This window comes from Alnus glutinosa, chromosome 1, assembly GCF_958979055.1.
Source record: "Alnus glutinosa chromosome 1, dhAlnGlut1.1, whole genome shotgun sequence".
Lineage (NCBI taxonomy): Eukaryota > Viridiplantae > Streptophyta > Magnoliopsida > Fagales > Betulaceae > Alnus > Alnus glutinosa.
Genome location: NC_084886.1, coordinates 24,659,287 through 24,665,573, shown reverse-complemented (window position 1 = coordinate 24,665,573; position 6,287 = coordinate 24,659,287).

Here is a 6,287-nt window from a genome sequence, read left to right as displayed (position 1 = left end):
AACACCTAAAGAATATTGAGGATTAAACTCACATTTACAAGATTTCACCCAAAAATCTCCAAAACATGAGTTTAGTGATTTACCTCAAAAAGATCGGTCAAAACATATATCAACACTCGTAGATCACGTTCCCGAAGTTGAATTTGAGTTTGGACCCTTGGACCTTCGTAGGTCAAGGTTTTTGTATGAAAAACTTTAAGAAAAATGTGTAAAAGAAGAGAGGAAATCGGAGAAATGAACCAAAAGGGCTCAGATTCGTATTTAAGTTCGGGGCCCTTTGTTGTGCAAATATCTACCTAAATAAATAGGCAAATACTTGTACGTTTTACTCGCAAGTGCACAAGATCAGAAAGATAGTACAGTAGGCAAATACGAGATCATTCCCACGAGGATTGGTAAATTATACTTAAAAGATTTCCTAAATAATTAAGATGAGTGAAAAGAAATAAAAGTATTAATAAGATCTAATAAAAGAAAAGAGACAAAAATATTGAAGAAATATAATAGGAGATAAGGTAGGGCTTCAATATCCACCGCTAATCATACTCAAATAAGATTCACAATGCCAATGCTACCATCATAACTTAATACTTAATGCTTACCAGCCACAAGGGAATGGTATCTTCTCCTAAAGCTATTGATTTCCCTAAGCAACGAGTTAGGCATAGTATCTACTCTAACTCTTTTCTTCCTTGAAGGATTTAGCATGGTATCTACTAAGTTGTTCTTCAAGAAAGCATAAATTTATGGAAATCGGTAAACACACTCAGATTGGAACATGGTATCTATTCCAGTTGTCTTTATGTTGATTAATCTAGGAACCTGTGATTGGGTTCTTTTGTTACTTTATTATGCCCAGGATTCGGTCATCCAAATTGACATAAATAACAAATCCATACCACATGCATATGATGATCAAGCATAAACATGAGAGGAATTCAAGAAAATAGGAAATAATCAAGTTAAGCATTAATATATGAATTGTAGCAAAGGCGCCAATTGAAAACCTTAACAAGACATAATTAGGGCTTTAATCGAGCCCTAACTAAAGTATTAGTTACAACTAATATAAACTAAAATTATATACATACAGAAAATAAATAAACGAATAAAGAAAATTAAAACTAGGAAGAACCTCCTTCTTGATGTAGCCTTTGATTCTTCCTCAAAGCTTGTGTGTGTTTTCTTCAAAGGCTAGAGGCCTATTTATAGGGATTAGAGAAGCTCTAGATGCTCTAGAAATCCTAGAACAATTACAAATATGACTTCTAGTCCAAATAGAATAATTACAAGTATTTTTCTTTTCTAAAATTTCCATCCAAGTAGGAAAAGGATTCCAAAATCCATACAGATTTTCGGTCTTTTATTACGGGACGATTTTGGCATGGTAAACGTCCGAATTAGGAAAAATCTATTTCTGACATATTTGTTTCATTTTATCTTAGATTTCCAACCCCACCAATATAGTTGTAATCTGATACTTGAGCCGAAAGTTATGATTAAATTACTGAGACCTGCTCATTTTGGATTCTTTCCAAGAATAACGATTTTTTGCCAACTTTTCTTTCCTTAAATTCAAAATTGATTTGGAGATTGAATCTATCCAAAAGTGAGATTTCCAACTTCATTATAATCTTGGAATTTGATGGATTTTCTTCCAAAACCTGTAAAATATAAGAAAACACAAAAACAACACAAAACATCAAACTATAACAAAACTAAGAGCTTAACATATGTAAATTAAGGGGCTTGAATGTGTAACATTCAGCACTTATCACCCTCTGAATGAGATAAGTAAATCGTTCGGACGTGCGCACACGTGGTGCTGCGTCATTAGCCGAGACACACTATTCAGAAAGGACTTGCTACCATCCAGACGCTAGACCGCTACTGTACCTATTCGATGGTTGTTTGGTGTCCTATCCAGACACCAATTCTAGAGAGCAATTTTCGCTCTCGGTGGTTAGTGTTCGCTCACGCGTTTGATGGGCGTCTGGTCTCACTTACCAGTACGACTTTTCTCACCAAACATTTCCTTCGGGATGTTCATCATTCTAGCAACATGATCTACATCTTGAAGTTGATGCACAGAAGCCAATATGTAACATTTTGCCATTCATTAGATTTCTTCTCGCATTCGAATTGCTGTTGTAAATTAATTAATTGGTAATCAGCTAAACGGCTTGTCTCCTAGTCCCATTCCACAATGAATAAGACTCGGAGATTTACTACTCCTCAAGAAGAGAATACTACATAGCGAAAACATAAGATATTCTATCATCATTAATTACAACTAGAGCATCTACCAAGAGTTATTACAATAATTGAAATCACACTATACATATCATCGATAAATGATCCAAACTAAATCCTTAATGCACAATCAAGCCTCAAATTCTAAGCCTAGAACATCACCCAAAAGTACTAATTACCATGAACGACCTTCAAAATTCAACAATCAGTCCTCAAGCATAACCAAATCGATATCACTATGCCAAACTACCGCAATTGCTACGAGGTCCAACTCGAATCCAACATCTAAAGGTAGCTCAACTATAAAACAAAACATGTTTTATAGGTGGAAAAGATACAAGCGTAAGTACACGACTTAGTCGCATGGTAATATTGTAGTGCCCCAGATTTTAAGACAAATAATATAATGTCTTAAAATAGAATTTAAGACCTAGTAATAGTAATAAAATAATATGAATATTTATGGAATAAATATTCATCTATATTTTATGTGAATATTTATAAGATTGAATATTCATTTGAAATATATTTATAGATCTATTTCACTAGATGCGTTTAATAAACCGTAAGCAGTAGAATACAAAAGAGAATGAACCTTATACATGGGCGTTGATCCTCCAAAACCATCGATCGGTCGCATAGACACTCGATCTCCAAAACCGAAGATCGATCGACATGAGCTCGAGTGCCATTTTCATCCACTCGATCGCCATAGTTCTACAGAAACCAAAATTACGCAAGTCAATTTCTGAAGTTAGAGAATAACTAATATTTACTTACAGATAAATGATATTTTTCACCTCCTCCAGCACAACACTTGCTGCCCACGTTAGTTCGTAGCTGTTGGATGAATTTCAACTCAATTGGATCCAAACCGTTCAACATCTTTATAAATAGAAGGGCCTCATTCACGGTCTACGCACAACTTTACAACTTTCTTCCTTTCTCTATAATTTCTCTCTAGCTCTCTTCTTCTGCTTCTTTCTTTGGGCAGCAGACTGATGCTGCTCTAAGAGAAAGTAAAATTGCAAGAAAAAGAAACAGAATCCTCTTTTGCTTTCTCTCTATTTCACAAGCAGCCCAAAAGGTTAGAAGCTTCAAAACTCTTCTTCTCCCTTTTGGCTAACTGTTGTAAAACTAGTAGCAAAAATATCCTCTCTATTCCTCCCTGATGCAGCCCTATGATCCTCTCACCCTCTTGGCCCAGTAATGGGTTTGTTAGAAAAGAAATAGATAAATAAGAAAGAAAGATGTAAGCTCTTGTTCTTCTCAAAATTTAGAAACCCATATTTCCCTTTGACCACAACAACAGAAACTTTATGCTATCCTCATGAGCTGCATGTAACGCCCCACTTTACACAAAAAAAGCGTAAGTGAAAATTTCAAATTTCACGTGACATTACGACATCATCAGATCTGAGATTTGATAGCGGAATATATTTTTTCCTTAATGATAAGCATTGAATGTTTACATTCAAAGCACCTTAATTCGCATATGTTAAACCCTAAAATGTGTTGTTAAATAATGTGTTATTGTGTTTTAGTGTTTCAACTCTTTTTTAGGTCCTAATTGGAAACAAGAACAAAATCATCAAAATTAGGTCTAAGATACATCAAAGACAAATTGAAGATCATTGGAGGTTAAAGTGCTCCTGCCAAGAAGAGAAAAATCGGTCAAATACAATCGATCGATCGAAAATTCCATGCATAAAGAATGCGATCAATCGATTTTGCAGTCGAACTAAAAGTGATCGATCTACATGCGATCGAAAGAAAATTCCAAGGCTAAATAATCGATCGATCGACTTTGGATATTTCAGAAAAGATCTTCAGATGCCGACATATTTTTGTGTGATCTAAATTCATCCTCCAGCTGTGCGGTTCTAATCAGATGTTGTCACCCTTCATTTGTGCAGCTGAAAGTGATTGAATGGGTTAGATCTGTTGTATCAAATTCTTTACAAATAGAGGATGGACGTGAGAGTTAGAGAGAGAGAGTTTTTAGTTATTTTTTAGTTTTAAGTTTTTGTGCATTTCTTTGATGCACCATTTCCTTCATATTTTCCAGAGAGTTTAGATTTAGTGTATTTTAGTTCTGTAACTCACTTTAATTCTGTTTTTACTCGAGTAAAGTTTGAATTTAGTTTGTTGTAATTGTTCTTTATGTTTTCCAGCAACTTCCTTCTTTCTTTTTCTTTCTTTGTTTCATTTTATGTTTGATACAACTCTGGAATCCGAAAATTCCAGAGAGTTTAGTTAGTTCCTTTAATGCTTTTCTTTAGATTTTCCTTTCCTTAATTCTTGGTCTTTAGTGTTCTTTGTTCTTAGATTAATTCCTTTATTAGATTAAGTTGTTTTATATATTGTTAGCTGATTTGTAGCTTTTTATCCTCTTAGAGAAATGAGTTCTTCTTCTTCTATAAGAGAATCTCATATCTCCATGAGTAGCTAAATTAGTTATAGGGTATTGATGGAACTCTTTCCAATTGCCATGACTTGATTGTGTTATTCTTGGGTTTCTATACATGTGTGATGATTACATAGCCTAGAGGTTTGAAAAACTCTTGTGAATATTCTTCAAAACAAATTCAATCTTGAAAAGAAGGATCTCTTGTCTATGAGAATCCTTTGATTCTTGATTGAACTCAACATTTCCTTTTTCTTTGATTAAGGGAATGATGGTTATGTAATGGTTCTTGTGACATAATCTATGTGAACTTGATGAATCATGCTAGGGAACATGTATTACTCCACATCCTTTTAATTTAATTGTTGTTTAGATGCTTTTCAATTATAGTGTAATTTTATGTGGAGGTTATGTGCTAAACTAAGATGGTTTATGCTTTTTACATAGATATGTATGCTTATTGAAAGGTCTTGTAGTCCATACTAGGGAGCATTAATTATTCATGCATAGATATTAGTTGGATGACTATTGTATAAGTAGATGGATTATCATTACCTTTTGAACTAAACTAATTTCATGTTGAGGTCGTCGTGTGATTGACAATCATTACGCGCTATTATACTTGTGAAGAGAATCTGAGATAGACATAATATGCCATGTGTACGAGGATTGAGTGAAATTAATGCCCTATACTTTTCATTTTCTTTAATCTCTCCAATTTTAGATTGTTTCTAGTTCATGTTAGCTTAGTGATAAAAATCAAACAAAATATCTTTTTTTTTTTTTAGTTAAATTGGAGAACGTCTTAAATATTTCATAACCAAACAACCCTCAATCCTTATGCTATGATACCCTCCTTAGTCTTATTCTGCAAAGTCTCGTACTATTGCGAGTGTTACAAATATTAAAATCCACGTAGTTGTGAAAACCGATTAAGTTCAAAACCAAATTTCTTATTTTTAATCATCGGTTGGGTCACTGCCACTTAACAACTTAGGAACATAACACATCAGAGCTGACTGAATTATCTCAATATACAATTAAAGATGATCAACATGTTCTTACATAATAATTACACACAAGCATTAACACATGTGCCACAAGCGGCACTAATATAACGTAACTAGTGTTTTAACCTAACACAAACCATAGGATATTACATATTAAAAACAACACTTAAGAATATCATTCATAAATATCAAGATCAGCATAATAATCCTAGTAGTTCTAGCCTTGCTCCCATCCTGCATAAGCATATATGTGATTGTAGTTACCACCACTATCTCATACTGTAATCAAGTGAGTCAATTGCCTTCAATAATATAATGAAGTGTGGATTTATTTAAAAATATAAAATGCAATAGTACGATGTAATGACAGATCTATATGCACAATCTCATTAATAGTTCTATATGCACAGTCTCATTTATAGATGTCGTGAGACTCTAATTCATAATACAGTCTTATCATGTATAGATGGATATATAGATGCCGTGAGACTTTAATACATGATACGGTCTTACCACAGCCGTGGGTATTTTACCATCTCCACTCCTACCATAGATAGATAGATAGATAGATAGATGCTGTGAGACTTTAACACATGATACGGTCTTATCTTTGCCGT